The 17,606-nt window shown below is 33.6% G+C and overlaps 1 long non-coding RNA gene across 1 annotated transcript; it reads right to left on the bottom strand.

Annotated features, from left to right (window-relative positions):
• Positions 1 to 68: 68 nt before the first annotated feature.
• Positions 69 to 16,282, bottom strand: LOC149801841 (uncharacterized). The gene is made up of 2 exons (XR_016420484.1): positions 16,051 to 16,282; positions 69 to 658 (listed from the first exon to the last, which is right to left on the bottom strand). It is a non-coding gene; the product is annotated as an uncharacterized LOC149801841 (long non-coding RNA).
• Positions 16,283 to 17,606: the final 1,324 nt, after the last annotated feature.

The raw sequence follows: 17,606 nt of genomic DNA, 5'->3' as shown, positions 1-17,606 counted from the left end.
GGGAAGACATGATCATATTCTAACAGGAAATTGAAAAAGACATATAAATGTGACTAGACAACAGCAAATAGAATTTCAATTTATTTGCACAAAAACGACAACTTCATATTTGAAGCATGTGGAAACATTGCTCAACATTAAATTCTTTAGCTCTGCCAAAGGGGTAAATATATTTAGCCTGTAATTCAATTTAATACAAAAAGTAGTTAATTCACCACGTCCAAGTGAACACAGCAAATGTATTTAGCAATGTAAAGATACAACTATACAGATATGTATCGTTTCACGTAGAAGTCATCAAATATTTGTAAAACTACACCATATATTCTCCAATGATGAGGCTTTGCTCAGACTGGAGCATAAGTCAAGAAAAGAGCTACAATGTCAATAATGGGCCAGATGATTTGTATGGAGCAGCTTTTATGAAAAAAGATATGATCCATCGGAAAACTTATCCATAGGCCTTTACGAGAAAGGATTGTCCATCAGCTTTTATGAGGTGAATTGTCTCATGGACTCTTGGTCAAGTTGTTTTCGAGACCCAACGGAGAGAAAGAGAGAAAGAAAGACGAAGTTCAATCCTCTTGAAAGAGGTCTCACTTGACGATGGAGATGTGGCTACATCTGGGGAATTGGCTTGCGAGAGGTACTTGGGATGCTGTAAAGACAGAAGCCTGCTTGAGTTTCTGGCGAATAGACTTTATTAAAATACTCAACATATAAGATTATATTCCAATATCAATCTACATCAGCTTAAATTGCGGATATAAGAGATACACATAAAACTACGATATTCTTTCACTTACCAACATCATACATTGTATAATTTCTGCCTTTTAGAATATAATTAAATATCGAATAAATTCACGATAGCTAAAGAATCTAAAATTCAATATTTCAGACTAATACCGTATTTGAAATATATGTTACTGAATTTATTCTAAAATGTCGACATATTAAACTCTATTATTTAAAGAGTATTTTATTTCTAAATTAACTATTACTGAGTATGAAGTTGGTAGGCGAACGTTGCATTTTACTGTAATCAATAATATAATTACAAGTAAATATAAGTTCTTCAAACAATTAAACTTTCCAATACATTATATTAAAGAATAGTAAAGAAATATTAAAATAATCTAATGTTCAAACATACTGATGTTAAATTAACATCTTAACACTAAAAATTATTATAACACTAAAAATCCTTATGCTTTATGAAAACTTGTACATAGACGATAATCTTACCTGTAAAGACAGAAGCTTGTTCGAGTTTCTGGCGAACGAACTGGCATGTGCGTGGACTGCGGCTTTTTATATCAGTTCTTAGGACAAAGCCAAATATGGATATACGTCAGGTTCTTGTGTTCACCAGAATCTCAAAGCGAGGCTTCATAGTTTCTTACAGACTATCGTCTGGGTCTATGTACGTCATTAGACAGACAATTCTACCACAGAGCTTATAGCTTAGTCAGGAATTTTAGGCTTCCGCAATGCGGTAACTTACACAACTTAGCGAGCGTAGCTTTTGCTGATTCAATATATTTTAATCGAAAATTACTTTCAATATAATTTAATCAAAACTTACTTTTAATACAATTTAGAGAAAATTTCAATCTTATCACTTGTACTAAAAAATTATGTCCTAACACATCTACATGATGTTGCGTTGGCTGTTCATAAATGGAAATATAACAATTAGAGCCGTACGGTTGATTAATCGAGATCATCTTCAACAGATAAACGTATTTCTGTGAGAGACGAAATTCAGCCTATTTGCTGGACTAGTGTGTTTCTGCAAGATAGTATGTCTCCGTCATGAAGGATTTGGAGGGTTAAACTAAGATACCAGGGATTATATAGCATGCATCTGACATGTAAAAATTGTAAACATAACATCGCTGACTCAACGTAAACTGTTCCTGACTCTGCTAAAATAATAAAGGAACTATTTAGTTTAGGAGGGCAAATTTACGACACGGAATAATACACTGGGAATATATATATATATATATATATATATATATATATATATATATATATATATATATATATATATATATATATATATATATATATATATATACAATCATACGTGAATTTTTTTGTTTTAGAATCTGAGTGACACGTTTGTGAAAATGATTATTATCGCGGATTAAACATCACTTTAGAGAAATCCTATGCGTCGTTTAAGTAGCTTTAAATTGCTTTAGATAAAAAAAAGTTCTAAACACGTTTGCGAGTTTCTTCCGAAAGACCGCACATTCGGTGATGAGTTTTGCATAGTGTTTATCTAACTTTATGACGTTTCAAAACCGTCGACCAACAATGGAAATAAGAAACCTATGGCGTTCTCGGCTTCAAAGAAGCCAATCTTGCTAGTACATTTAAAAAACCAATTCATCAGTTCTAAATAATACTAACTGCTGCTGCTGCTACTACTACTACTGATAATAATAATAATAATAATAATAATAATAATAATAATAATAATAATAATAATAATAATAATAAAACTGGGTGATATTATATGCTAACAGTTAGTTTAGAATTTGGCTCTGCAACTGACACAGTTATGCATGAAATTAGGAATCTACAAAGATAACATTTGGCTGCATAAACTAGTATATATGAGGTAAATACAATAATATATCACACTGCTACCACGTCTAAAAGTTAAGCGGTCATAAACTTAAAATGTCTCATTGAAATATTTACAGGGAAAATATTTTCCAATATCGCACACTTTATGTGTTTGTTTGATATTATGTTGTTACGTTCAAGGCTCCTTAAAACAGTAACAATAAAAGAATGAAGACAACAAGCTGTGAACAATTTAACAAACAATTTATTTCCCTAAAAAAAACAGGTAAAAATGAGATAATGAGATAATACTTACGGTTTTACGAAACAAATCCAAATATATTCCAAGAATAATTCAAGAATTAAAAAATAGACCTAAAAATAAAAAGTCCTAAATAAATCTGAGTTGGAGTCATGGTAAAAATCAAAGATGGAGGACGATGACGTATGCTGTGGTCAATGTTGTCATGATTTGTCTACAGTTCCTTGTTGAACCACAAAAAATAATATTCCAGTTGTGAATTCCGAATAAAATTTCAATAAATGTCCTTGTCCAAGAATTCTGTATAAGCACTTAAATATTCCCAGGGAAAAGATTTAATAATTCCTTAAAATAGATTTCAACGCACACTGGTCACAATAAAACACCTTGAAGTGTTAATGGTTTATAGTCCAACTGACTAAATGCTCTATAAGAAAATGGTTAATTTAAGACGCAAAACAGATTCCCGTACGAGGGTCACATGATCATGTTTCTAGAGCAACAAAGAAGCTTTACATGCCTAACATCAAGTGCTTCCAGTATGGCTTCGATACCACTTATAAATCTACACTAAGAAAGAGCAAAAATTAAAATAAAATGTTTTTTTACGTCAACGCACTGATTTCTGAATCAAGGTCAGGGACTATGTCACCATTTGATACAAAGATTCTATTATTAGTTGTTTACCAAAAAGAAAACAGTCAGGTCAAACTAATTTCTGGAAAATGCTAAATTCCAGTAAATAAAATTACATTACAATAGCATGTAATGGAATGAAATAAATTTAAAACGAACAAACAAACAATTAAATTAAATCAAATATAAATCAAATCAAATATATATAAGAATTCCCCAATAAAGGAAAAGAAAGATTCTTATAATAAAGCTTTCTTTTTGCCATAGATTAATTATATATGTTGTTAAAAAAAATAAGAAGAACTGTTATGAATTGTACAAAGTATACATAAAATAATTCATTTCTATACACGAAAAAGTGCATCTTGTATTAAATTATCTTTTTTCCTTGATGTGCCTCATGTCAATATTATTTTCCCGTAACAACAATCTCCACCTTATTAGTCTTTGATTTTTATTTGCTATGTTGCCGATGAAAGTAAGAGGTTTGTGATCACTAAACACAATAATCAAAGAAGTGGCTGAACTAATGTAAACTTCAAAATGTTGTAATGCCAATATCAAAGCCAAACATTCCTTCTCGATTGTTGAGATAATTTCTTTTGGTGCTTATTTAATTTCTTAGAAAAACAGCGCACTGGATGATCGACACCATTTTCGTCTTATTGAATCAATATTGCTCCGACCCCAACATCACTTGCATCAACATACAGTTTAAATAATTGGCTAAAATTTGGATCTGTAAGAACTGACGCGCTTTAAGTATAGATTTTAACTCATCAAAAGCCTCCTTACATTTTTCAGTCCAAAGAAACTTTGTTTTCTTGCTCAATGAATTTGTCAGTGGTTGAACAATAATAGAAAAATTGGGAACAAATTCCTATAGTATCCAGCCACACCTAAAAATCGCATCAGTTGCATTTTACTAACAGGCACAGGGCATTCAGAGACAGCCTTGACCTTAGCATTTATAGGTTTAACTTGTCCATGTCCCACGATATGTCCTAGAAATGTTACGCTAGCACGACAGAACTCACTTTTGGATAAACTAATTGTCAAACTTGCATCAGTGAGTCTGTCAAAGAAGTTCCTACTTGGTGCTAAATGTTCCTTCCAGGTGTCGTTATAGATGATTACATCATCGATGTAAGCATCAAAATTATTTAGGCCTGAGGTAATCATATTCATTACACGTTGAAAAGTACTTGGCTAATCCTTCATCCCAAACAGCATCAATTTCTATTGATAAGTCCATTTTGGAGTCACGAATGCCGAAATTTCCTTTGCTCATTCCGTCATTGGAATTTGCCAAAATCCTTTCAGCTGGTCAAATTTTTTGACATAATTAGCATTTCCGATTTTATAAATGCAGTCATCGATTCATGGTAATGGAAATGAATAAGTTTTAGTCACACTGTTCACCTTTTCATAATCAGCGCACCTACGGAAAGTTTTATCTGGTTGGGGAACAAGTATCCATTGTGAACTCCAGTCACTTTTACTGGGCTCTATAAAATCGTTTTCCAGGAAATACTCAAATTCTTTTTCTCAAGTATTCCTATTTGAGAGGGTTCATCATGTATGGATGTTGCTTCACAGGTAAGGAAGTTACAATTTCAACGTCATGAAAAGTGTTGTTTGTTCTTGTAGGAACACCTGGAAATACGTGCTCATATGCAAATAATAACTATTTAAGTTCATTCCTTTCTTTTTGTTGCAACTGTAAACGTTTCTGGTTCAGATCAATCAAATTTCTTAATTCCGAAGATTTGTCGTTCCAAAATCAGTAGAGTCCGATTGCATTCCTTCACTTACACTTACAATGAGTGGGACAAGTACAACTAAATTGATTCCATGTTTAACATGGCCATCTCTCTCAATATACTGGTACTCCTTCGATTATTTAGATCCCTGGAGTATTATTATTGTTATAATTTAACTCATACATTTTCTTCTTAACTTTGTAAGGTCCGTAATACCTAAACTGAAGAGAACTTTGAAGAATGAGCAAGAGAGACAGAACTCTATTACCAGACTCAAAAGTTCTCTCCATAGAAGTTCTGTCAAACCATAATTTCACTTTTGACTTGAATTGCTGGATGCCAAATTCAAGCATAATCAGCTGGAAAGTGCCGGACCAGAAATGTGACCCTTGACCCGATTGAACAGATTTGCGAAAGACAAATCGATTAAAAAACGTTATCAAAGCCTTCACTATTGTTTTAGATTTAATATCCCTCAAAGGAATTGCCCCTGGGAACATTGTTGACGCAAATAGTATGGTCAACAAGTACTGGTTACCTGACTTGGTCATAATGTCTGAATTCTGAAGATTTGTCGCTCGAATATATGTGGAGACCGATGGTATTCCTTCACTTAAATCTTGACTAAGTGTGACAGGTACAACTAAATTAATTGCATGTTTAACCTGGCTATCACTCTCAATATACTCATTTAACATGTTTATGTGGCGAAATTGTGTTTGGTTTTGCCTCCAAGGAGTATTTATGATGTCCTTTAAATCATTTTGCTTTCTTTTGAACTGAGTAGGGACCATAATACTTGGCCTAAAGAGGATTTTGTGGTATGGGCAAGAGAGCCAGAACTCTATCACCAGGCTGAAAACTTCTTTCTTTGTCTTTTTATCATACATTAATTTCATTTTTGATTGAGTAGATTGCAGATTTACTCCTGCAACCTCACACGCCTTTGACAACTTATACTTAAAATTGGAAACATAATCGAGAAGATTAATTTCAGTATCTTCATTAGAAAGAAGTTTCTCTTTCAACAACTTCAGTGGTCAAAGCACAGTGTGTCTAAAAACCAGTTCAAACGGACTGAATCCTAAAGATTCTTGAACTGATCCCCAAACAGCAAACAACAGTAAATGAATGCCTTCATCCAAATCTTGACCCGTATCAAAACAATATGAACGAGTCTTATTTATCAAAAGACTGATGAAATCTTTCTAAATTTACTTGGCTCTCAGGGTGATAGGCAGAATATTTGAATTGTCGGATGTCTAATTCGAACATAACATGCTGAAAAATTCCAGACAAGAAATGTGACCCTTGATCAGATTAGACAGATGTGGGAAGGCCAAACTGAGTAAAAATAAATTTTATCAAAGCTTTTGCTATTGTTTTAGATTTAATATTTCTCAAAGAAATTGCCTCTGGAAACCTTGCTGACGCACACATTATACATTATGGTCAACAAGTATTTGTTACCTGACTTGGTCTTAGGTAAGGGACCGACACAATATACCATAATTCTGCTAGACGGTTCGTCAAATGCAGGAATAGGTTGCAGGTGAGCCGTCTGTAACTTCTGATTGGGTTTATCTACCATTTTACAAGTATGACAAGATCAACAGTATTTGCAAGCATTACTTTTAATGTTTGGCCAATAGAAGTGAGTAAAGATCTTGTGAGATGTGTTATTAATCCATAAATGACCAGCCAAAGAAGTTTCATGGGCCAGACAAAGAATTTCCTGTCTGTAAGGTTTAGGAACTAAAATCTGATAGTTCACTGACCACTCGTCAATCAGCAGGTACTTCGGGAGGTCTCCATTTGCTCATAAGAATTCCATTTTTAATGAAATCACAGACATGTACCTTAGCGGCTTCAGGTTCAATAATGACCCTTTGAAACAAACAGGAGATCTCAGGATCTCTTTCCTGTCAGATGACAAGCGATTGACGTTTGTCAATCTAATTAAAAAAGAGTATGAGTTGTTAAAAGAGGATCACTGTCATCAAAACCTTTTGATTGATCCAAACAAGAATTGAAAGTGACTCATCAAAAGCCTGATTAACCCTGTGTCAGCTAAAGGAATACTTTCATGATCAACATCATTCTCAAGAGCTTTCTTTGCCACATCTCTAGTAACTGCACAAGCTGGGTATAAATCAGGGAATTCTTTTTCAATTGGATCGACATTCAAGTTACGAGCGGATTAACTACAACCTTGTCTCCAGCTAGATCGCTGCCTAGGAATAAATGATTGCCCTCAACAGGTAAAATACCACTGTTCCAACTGTCACGGGTCCTGAGACTAAGTCTGATGACAAATTTACACAATGAAAAGGAACATTGACAAAGCCGCACTCTACTACCTCAATAGCAAAACTCTTATTAGAAGAAGATTTCTCAGAAAAAGGCAAAGTATCTGCTAAACAAAGACTCTGAGAAGCTCATGTGTCCCTAAAAATGTTAGTAGGGATAGGATTGGTCGAATCACCCAATGGTGATATAGAACCCTTCGACATGAATGATTCATAATCCTCCATAATAAAATGAGATGTGGCTTATTAGACCCACCAAATGTTTTGCATTCATTACATGACCGTGATTTTAGTCTCTTATAAATAAGATCATTTGGAATAGGTCTGTTTTGATTCTGATGCTTATGTTTTAAGTTGTAAAAATTTCGTTTGCTCTTTCCGTCAGTGGAATTCACCACAGTAATTACAGAATGGCAAATGTTGTGACATAATTAGCATTTCCGATTTTATAAATGCAGTCATCGATTCATGGTAATGGAAGTGAATCTGTTTTAGTCACACTGTTCACCTCTATATAATCAGTGCACATACGGAATGTTTTATCTGGTTTCAGAACAAGGATATATTGTTATGCATATCTGATTTGATTTATATATATTTTAATTTTATCGTTTGTTTGTCAGCCTTAAATTTTGTTATTCTATTACATGCTATTATAATATAATCTTTCCTACGTGATTTGCAATTTTTTTTCAGAAGATAGTTTGACCTTGACTGTTCATTTGTAAACATTTAAAGCTGACCTAGTTCCCAACCTTAATTCGAAATTAGTAACAGCCATGTGAATAAGTTCTGTTTTTATTTATTTTTATTATGGGAATAATAAGGGTGAGATTGAGGCTGTATTGGGTATATGACCCTAGACTTGTAAATAGTTCATGTGAAGCAAACAACTTTTGTATTTTTTTTAGAGTAAAATAACTGGTTTTTGTCAGGGCATTGTTGAGAGTACGTGATATAAACCTGATCACGTAACCCTCATACGCATACCTATTCTGAGTTTCAAAATTACTGTATAACCACCGTTGTAGAGAAATCATCTCAGTCTGGGCTTAAAACATTTCATGCCAAGTCGTTTTCTTCTGCATTAGCCAGTTTTCGTTTTATATGTTAATTTTTCTTCAGATTATTTAGATTCTAAAAGATTAATTCGTTTCTCTGGAAATCTTTGTGTGCTCATACAGGATTCTTGAAAAAAGTCAATTCATAAAAAAATCTGTATTCGTATTTCCAACACTGGAGTGTTATTTCTTGTGTTTCTACAAGGAACTGTAGACAACAACACTGTAGAGGATACATCATACGTCATCGCCTTCTATCCTGGATGCATTCTCGGGACTTATACTTCAATTCATCAGAATATTTCATTATTAAGACTTCTAACATTTTTGTTCGCGGATTATTCTTGGATTATTTTTGGATTTGATTCTTGAATCCGTAAGTTCTTCTTTTTTCATATTTTTACAGTAATTTCCAAGAAAATAAATTATTTTGTAATTTTTTCAAATCTTGTTGTTCTCAATCTTTCTTGTGTTACTCTTTATTCGAGCCTAAATACGTAAGATAAAAATTGGGGGCTCGTCCGGGATGTATGAATTTTGGCTAGAATATTTCAGAAAACTTTGGTTTTTAAAATTTCAATTCCCCTATTATTTTTTTTTAAAAAGTCATTAGGAAAATCTACAAGCTTTTCTAAAATTTCATCAAAAGTGGAAATTTTTCTTTCAAATCCTACCAAGGAACAATCGGATCTTTTCAAAAAATATGATTTGATTAAACTTGCCAGAAAATACGATCTTTCTAAAGTAAAGGCTTCCTTAACAAGTCAAGAAATAAGAATTATTTTGGTTCAGTATTTGGTAGACTAGAATGTTTTGGATAAACGTGCTTTGGTTTCGATCAGTAGGTCTGTATCAGACTCGGACATAAAAGTAAAGGAATTAGAATAAAAATACAAGATGGAACTGGAGGTGAGGAAGCTGGAACTTCAGAGAGATACAGAAACAAAATGCAAATGAACTTGCAATTGAAAGAAGAGAAAGAACAAATGAAATTAGAAAAAGAAATAGAAATAATGAAATTAAAAAAGAGAAAGAGCAAATGCATTTACAATCGGAAGAAAGAGAGATAGAAAGATAAATGCTGTTACAAAAAGAAAAATACAGTTAAAGACAGAGCAACTCTTTTTGCAGTTGATGAAGGAGAAAGAACAACTACAAAAGGAAGAACGAGAGAAAGAGAGGGAATATCAATTTAGAATAAAAGGAATGGAGCTGGCAAGTGAAAATCATATTCACACTTCAAATACAAATTTAAGTTTTGATGTTGCAGAGAATATTAGGTTAGTGCCCCCTTCTCGAGAAAATGATGTAGACAATTATTTTCAATATTTTCAAAAAGTTGCTAAAAATTTGAAATGGCGAAGGGAGCATTGGACTCGATTATTACAATGTGTCCTTATTGGTAAAGCTAGTGATATTTACCGTTCACTGTCAGTTCAACAAAGTGGTGACTATGATACGGTTAAGGAATGCATCTTAAGGCTTTACGAGTTAGTCCCTGAATCTTATCAGCAAAAATTCAGAAACTATAGAAACGAAGATGGAAAGACTCGTATCGAATTTGCTAGAGAAAAATAGAAGTTATTTGATAGATGGTGCTTAGCCAAGAAAGTTGAAGAAGATTATGAAAATCTCCAACATCTTATATTACTTGAGGAGTTCAAGAACTGTGTCCATAATGACATTAAGACCTATCTTGACAAGCATCTGATCGAAACCTTGAAACATGCTGCTCGTGCTGCTAATGAGCATTCTTTAACTCATAAAGTCCCCTTTGTAAATAAGACTTACACTCAACAGTCATCTGGCAGAAAAGTATTTCAGCCTAATACAAGTCCTTCTAAAACTCAAACTGGCACAACTTCTAAAAATCAAGCTTCTGATAAGCTTGATTCAAGATCCTTGTCTCTTCCTACGTTTATCTATTGCAAGAAAAGGACACGTTAATTTTGATGGTTACAAATTGAAAAATAGGCATCAGAATCAAGACAGACATATTCCAAATCGTATTTCGACGAGGTCGAGGTCACGGTCATACATTGAAAGCAATACATTTGTTGGGTCGATTAAACACCAGTCTCATTGTATTATGGAAAATTATGAACCATTCAAATATCGAAGGGTTCTATATCACTCTTGGGTGATCCGGCCAATCCTATCCCTATTAAAATTTTAAGGGACATAGGAACTTCTCATAGTCTTTTATTGTCAGGTACTTTGCCTTTTTATGAGAAGTCTTCTTCCAATGAGAGTGTTCTTATTCAGGGAGTAGAGTGTGGCTTTGTTAATATTCCTCTTCATTGTGTATATCTGTCATCAGACTTAGTCTCAGGACCCGCGAGAGTCGGCACAGGGTCTGTTTTACACGTTGAGGGCATTCATTTAATACTAGACAACGACCTAGCTGGAGACAAGGTTGTGGTTAATCCACTTGTAACTGACAGGCTTGATTGGATCAGAAAGTCGATCCAATTGAAAAAGAACTCCATGATTTATTCCCCGCTTGTGTAGTTACCACAAATAATGCTCTCGATAATGATGTTGATATGAAAGTATTCATTTAGCTGACACATGTATTGGTCAGGCTTTTTATGAGGTTACTTTCACTCCTTGTTTGGATCAATCAGTAGGTATTTATCACAGAGATCCTCTGTAAACTATTAATTCTCTTTATTCTAAGCAGGGTGATAAACGACAGTCACTTGTCGTCGAACAGGACATAGATCCTGAGATCTCCTATTGTTTCAAAGGGCCATTAGTGAAAATGAAGCTACTGAAGTTCCTGTTTGTTATTTCATTAAAAATGGAATTCCTATGAGAAAATGGAGACCTTCCGAGGTACCTGCTAGTGATGAGTAGTCAGTGAACTATCAAAATTTATTTCCAAAACCTTACAGACAGGAAATATTTAGTCTGGCCCATGGAACTACTTTGGCTGGTCATTTACGGATTAATAAGACTTCTCACAAGATCTTGACTCAATTAAATTGGTTTAAAATTAAAGGTGATTTTTTTTAAATACTGAACAAAGGCAAAGTACCTGTCAATACAAGACTCCGAGAAGCTCATGTGTCCCTTAAAATTTTAATAGAAATAGGATTGGCCAAATCACCCAAGGATGATATAGAACCCTTCGACATGAATGGTTCATAATTCTCCATAATAAAATCAGACTGTGGCTTATTTGACCCAACAAATGTATTGACTTCAATACATGGCCGTGACCGTGACCTCTTATAAGTAAAAGCATTAGGAATAGGGCTGTCTTGATTCCAATACTTATTGTTCAAGTCGTAGAAATCAGAAATAACGTGTCCTTTCTTCTTGCAATAAGCACACGTTGGAAGAGACAAGAATTTTTGATCAAGCTTATCATAAGCTTGATTTTTCAAGGTTGTGCCAGATTGAGATTTAGAAAGGCTTGCATGCACACACACACATAGTATGATGAAATACTTTTCTGCCAAAAGATTACTGAGTGTAAGTCTTATTTACAAAAGAAACTTTATGAGCTAAGGAATACTCGTCAGCAGCACGAGCAGCATTTTCCAAGGTCTCGACCTGATGTTCATCAAGATAAAACCTACTCTCACTATTGGCACATTTCTTGAAGTCTTCAACTACTAATAAGAGTTGTATGAGACTTCGTAATCGTTATTAACCCTTTTAGAAGAGCAAAACCTATCAAATTGTCGTACATTTTTCCATCCGAATTCGACATTGGTCTGGTCAGCTTATTTTTTTAAAGGACCTGAATTGTTGCCGATAAGCTTCAGTGACTAACTCATATTCCTTTAAAATGCATTCCTTCACCAAATCATAGTCAGCACTCTGCTGTACAGACAGGGGTGGATATATATCTCTGTCTTTGCCAAAAAATGAACACTGCAATAATTGAGTCCAATGCTTCCTTGGTTATTTGAAATTCTCAGCAACATTTTCAAAATAAGGAAAATATTTGGCTACATTTTTTTTCAGAAGAGGGGCACTAGCCTAATATTCTTAGTGACATCAAAATTTGAATTTGTTTGTGAAGTGGGAATCTTCTTTTGACTTGCCAGCTCCATTTCTTTTATTCTAAATTGAAATTTACTCTCTTCCTTCTCTCTCTGCATTCGCATCTGTCTCTCTCTCCCTCTCTCTCTTTCTTTCTTATGTAACTGTATTTGTTTCTTCTCTTTCTGTAACTACATCTGTTCTTTTTGTAACTGCAATTGTTCTTATTGTAACTGCTGTTGTCTTTCTTGCTCTCTGTCTTCCAATTGCAACTGAATTTGTTTTTCTTCTTTATTCTTCTGAAGTTCCTGCTTCCTTAACTATAATTCCATCCTGAATTTTAATGTCTGAGTCCGATACAAACTTACTGATCGAAACCAAAAGACGTTTATCCAAAACACTCTTTCCTACCAAATACTGGACAAAAATATTTATTATTTCTTGCTTCGTTACGAAAGATCATACTTTCTGGCAAGTTGAATCAATTCATCTTTTTTTCAAAAGGTCTAATTGTTCCTGGGTAGGATTTGAAAGAAAGATTTCCACTTTTGATTATATTGTATAAAAGAGCCAGCTGATTTCACTAAAGATTTCAAATTGTAAAAATATACTTTAGATTTTAAAACTTTCAAAAACTAGGGTAATTCAAATTTAAAAAAAAAAAAAAGTGTTCTGAAATATTTTAGCCAAAATTCGTATATCCCAAGGATTAGCGCCCCAATTTCCCATTGAAAAGATTTAAAAATTCTATAAAATAGAATTTCAACTCAAACTGGTCACAACAAAACATCTTTAGGTGTTAATGGTTAATAAACTAACTGACTAAAGTCTCTACAGAAAAAGGTTACATACTAATTTAAGACGCAAAACAGATTCCCGTATGAGGATCACATGATCATTTTTCTAGAACAACAAAGAAGCTTTACAAGCCTAATATCACTTACTTCCAGTATGGTCTCGATTTCACTTTATGGACCTACTCTAATAAAGAACAACAAAAAAATTGTTTTCTTCAACTCACTGAATTCTGAATCAAGGTGAGAAACTAGGTAAGCATTTGATACAAAGTTTATATTATTAGGTGTGTACGAAAAAAAAAACAGGTCAAACTAATTTCAAGAAAATGTCAAATTGCAGTAAATAAAATTAAATTACAATAGCATGTAATGGAATAAAATACATTTTAAACTAACTAACAAACAAACAATTAAATTAAATCAAACATAAATTAAATCAAATATACATAACAGTTGCAAACTATTCCATAAAAACTATATCGTGCATTTAATATATGTGTGTATTCCATGTGCCAATATTCCTAAGAAACTTATAAATAGTAAGATGCATTGGTGCTAAATTATTTAAGATCTCGAATGTAAGAGCAGCGTTTCTAATATATAATGTAATTCTTAATGATCATCCATCTAAGGGTGTTGAAAAATGTGACGTAGATGTTAAAATATCTTTAACATTTAATATTTCTCAGATGCTCTTTTTTTTCTACGTTCTCTTTCTGAATGTGAGAAGAATTGCTGGATTCTACCCACACAAATGTTAGAAAAACATCTATATTGTACACTTTTAGAACCAACTGATCTGATATCAAACCTTTTCCCACACAAATTTTAGAAAAAACATATATATTGTACAGTTTTATGATCAACTGATCTGATATAAAACCTCTACCCACAAAAATGTTAAAAAAACAACTATATTATTGTACTCTTTTACGATCTAATATAAAATCTCTAACTCTTGATATAATTTATATTTTCTTAGACACTTTTACTAAGAGTGCTTCAAAGTAGTTGGACCGGAATAAAATTGCATCGATAAATGATACTTAGAACTGTGAAACATTTACAGTTTATATCTTTTTTATATTTTTGTTTATTCGTACAATTCTCTTCATTTTCGCTATTTGTTGTGCAGACCGTACTAACATTAACTTGGGGAGAGCAGGTGTATTTCTAACACAATTTTTGCCTTCTCTTAGGAGTTTACTCTGTTCGTGCACGCAGAGGTGTAAATATCCGCCTAAAACTGTTCACTGAAATGCATTCCTAATTTTGTATACGGTGGTACAACATATGCAAGGGCAACGCTTACAAAAAGTTCGTCAGATGCATGAAATCAAACCATGTTTACCGTGTCTATATGCTTCCGTCAAGAAAAATTAAGTATTTTTAAATATATTTAGTGTTGCCTGTAAATGAATCTGCCATAATGCTTCTTTTGTTAGCCATGACTTAGCCACTTCTATATCATCATAAGCGAACCGCTCCGGTGGCCTAGTGGTTAGAGCGTCCGCCTCGGATGCGGGAGGTCGTGGGTTCGATCCCAGGCCGAGTCATACCACAGACTTACAACAATGGTACTAACAGCTGCCTCGCTTGGCGCTCAGCATTAAGAGGTTAGTGTTAGGACTGGTCGGCCTGGTGTCAGGATAATGTGACTGGGTGGGACATGATGCTACATGTCTGCGGCATGATGCCCCTGTGCTAGACATCACTATAAACTGCCACATTGCAGACATCGTAGCGATATGACTGAAAAATTGTTAAAGTTACGTTAAAAATACAAATCACATCACACACATATCAACATAAGCAGCTCTCGTTAACTTGTAAATGGTTACAATGACTTTTCGATATCCACTAGGGCTGTGATACACAGACTGCAAGTTTCTTATCTCATACAGATTTCCCACCAAGTCGTTAGCGAATCAACAACGCTCCTCATTGATGACAGACAAACGAAACTATCTTATATCATGTATATGAGACTATTGCAGGATTAACAATGGTCTAGGCAGAAGCAGATGGGTTGAAATCATTCAAAACATCCTATTGGAAACTGGGTTTCAATTTGTTTGGGTTGATCAAAACATTCCGAACAACAAATACTGGCTAGATAAAATATTTAAGGAAAATCTTCATGATCAGTTCATACAAAGATCCATGACTAACTCGACAAAAGCTGATACACATTGAATTTTCTTAAAAACGGGATTAAAGTTAGAATAGTATTTGTTCAAAAACCTAAACAAATTAGGCAATTATAATAAAATTTCGAACATGCAATCACTGTTTACCTTTAGAGAAAGGGAAGATGGAAATATATGTCAAGATAGGAATGATATTGTACGCTTTGCATACAAAACTGTGTGTGTGATGAATTTCATTATCTCCTTGAATGTAGCTATATAAAATACCACAGAAAGTAACTACTACCTAAACACTTCTATCCGGGAACAAATGTATCAAAGTTTAAAGTATTGTAATAGACCTGGGGGCTCTAAAGCTGTGATATGATGGATGGGGAGGGTGGTTTTTCTATGTCATAAATTTAACATGTTGTTCATATCAATGAAATATAAACTGCTGAAAGAATGAATTTAAACATTGTAATGTATTAGAATTGTATACATCGCGACTTACCTTGATATCTGTATTAAACCGTTCATGTTGTATGTCAAGTGTGATTGCCAGTCATATGGTAACATGTGTCATCGAATTCAACCTCGCACATCGTTAAATACTCACAAAATCTTCTGGAATCTGATTTTATATGAATTTGTCACACCAAGAAATATGTTTATCACACTTAATTTCCCACTCAAATCATCATTTGAATAGTACTAAGCTCGATGACTCCAACAGCTGATGTCACGAAAATACGTCTGCAAGCAAGATGGCCGACACTAGATCACATGACCGGTTCCACACAGTAAATTTGTCAAGTTCACATTTTTGATTAAATTTCACTTGTTTGTAAAAGCTGGCCTTCTTTTATACAAGAATAAATATGTTTTGAATATTTAATGGTGTATTCTTCATTTTTATGCTGGTCAATATATTTTCAATGTTATCAGCATTCATCGGTAGTTGTGTACTCTTCACCCAGGCTTAACTGTCTTGGTTACGATTTCAAGTACGTTGACGTTAGACGGACACGACATAATACGTAATGTTTATATATTTGCTAATGACAGAGTGTAAACGGACAAGTGATGATAGTTAAATTGTATATTAACCCTCAGTTTGTGTCGCTGGTTATATAGTATCTGTTTGGCACTATCAGACCTGTTCGGCGTCCCGGACAAGCAATGATTGGTTAAATTTACGTCACATGACTACTTTCCGAAGAGTATAAATAGGAGTGAAATTCGAAATTCGGCAGATAGCTGTCAACATTAGCGCCTCTATCAACATCTCTCCACCAAATAAAAGAGCACTTTATTGAGGTAGTTATAATTACAGCTTTATTGGATGGCATTAAAAAGCTCACAGGTACTTATAAGAATAAGACAAGTCTACAAATTTTAATTACTTTATCCTAAAAAAAAAACACCTTGTAATTACCTATATATAGTACAACAATAGGAATCAATTCAATTCAAACAAATTCAGTTCACTGTTATTGATTGAAGCTTAATATAAAAGTAATATTGTGCCACATAACTAAGCAGCTATCTGCCGCCGCACTGAGAATTTAGGGTTAACTTTCAAAATACTTACTCCTTGGGTCGTCCATTTCTCGCTGAATGATTACGTTAAGGTTGTGAAGGCCAGCATATTATAGCATTTGATACACATATGTTACACGTAATCAAACACATACATTCATGTTTTAATCATATTTCCTGTATTAAGCATCTTGTCACAATTTCATAGTAAAAATAAAAAGTTCTGACTTTGAGCATTCTTGCAATTTATTATTACATTTATACAAGTTAGCCCATATATCCCTCCAATCAGGTACAGTATTATTGTGTCCTGAGAACTTTGGTGTTCTAAGAAATCTGTCTAAAATGATTGATATTACTTTATCAAAATTAATTTTGTTTCAAATCATTGTCTCGGTGTTTGATTTTTTTTTTGTTCTTTCCATTTTAAGGAAGAGAGAAGTACCACAGGATCATCATTGTAAAGTAACAAGTTTGATCGAGATTCCATATTTAGTCATTTATAACCTGTCTTCCCAAATGTACAAA

Source organism: Sinohyriopsis cumingii, chromosome 4, assembly GCF_028554795.1.
Source record: "Sinohyriopsis cumingii isolate HCF-2022 chromosome 4, ASM2855479v2, whole genome shotgun sequence".
NCBI classification, from domain to species: domain Eukaryota; kingdom Metazoa; phylum Mollusca; class Bivalvia; order Unionida; family Unionidae; genus Sinohyriopsis; species Sinohyriopsis cumingii.
This window is presented reverse-complemented; position numbering and strand designations above follow the sequence as displayed.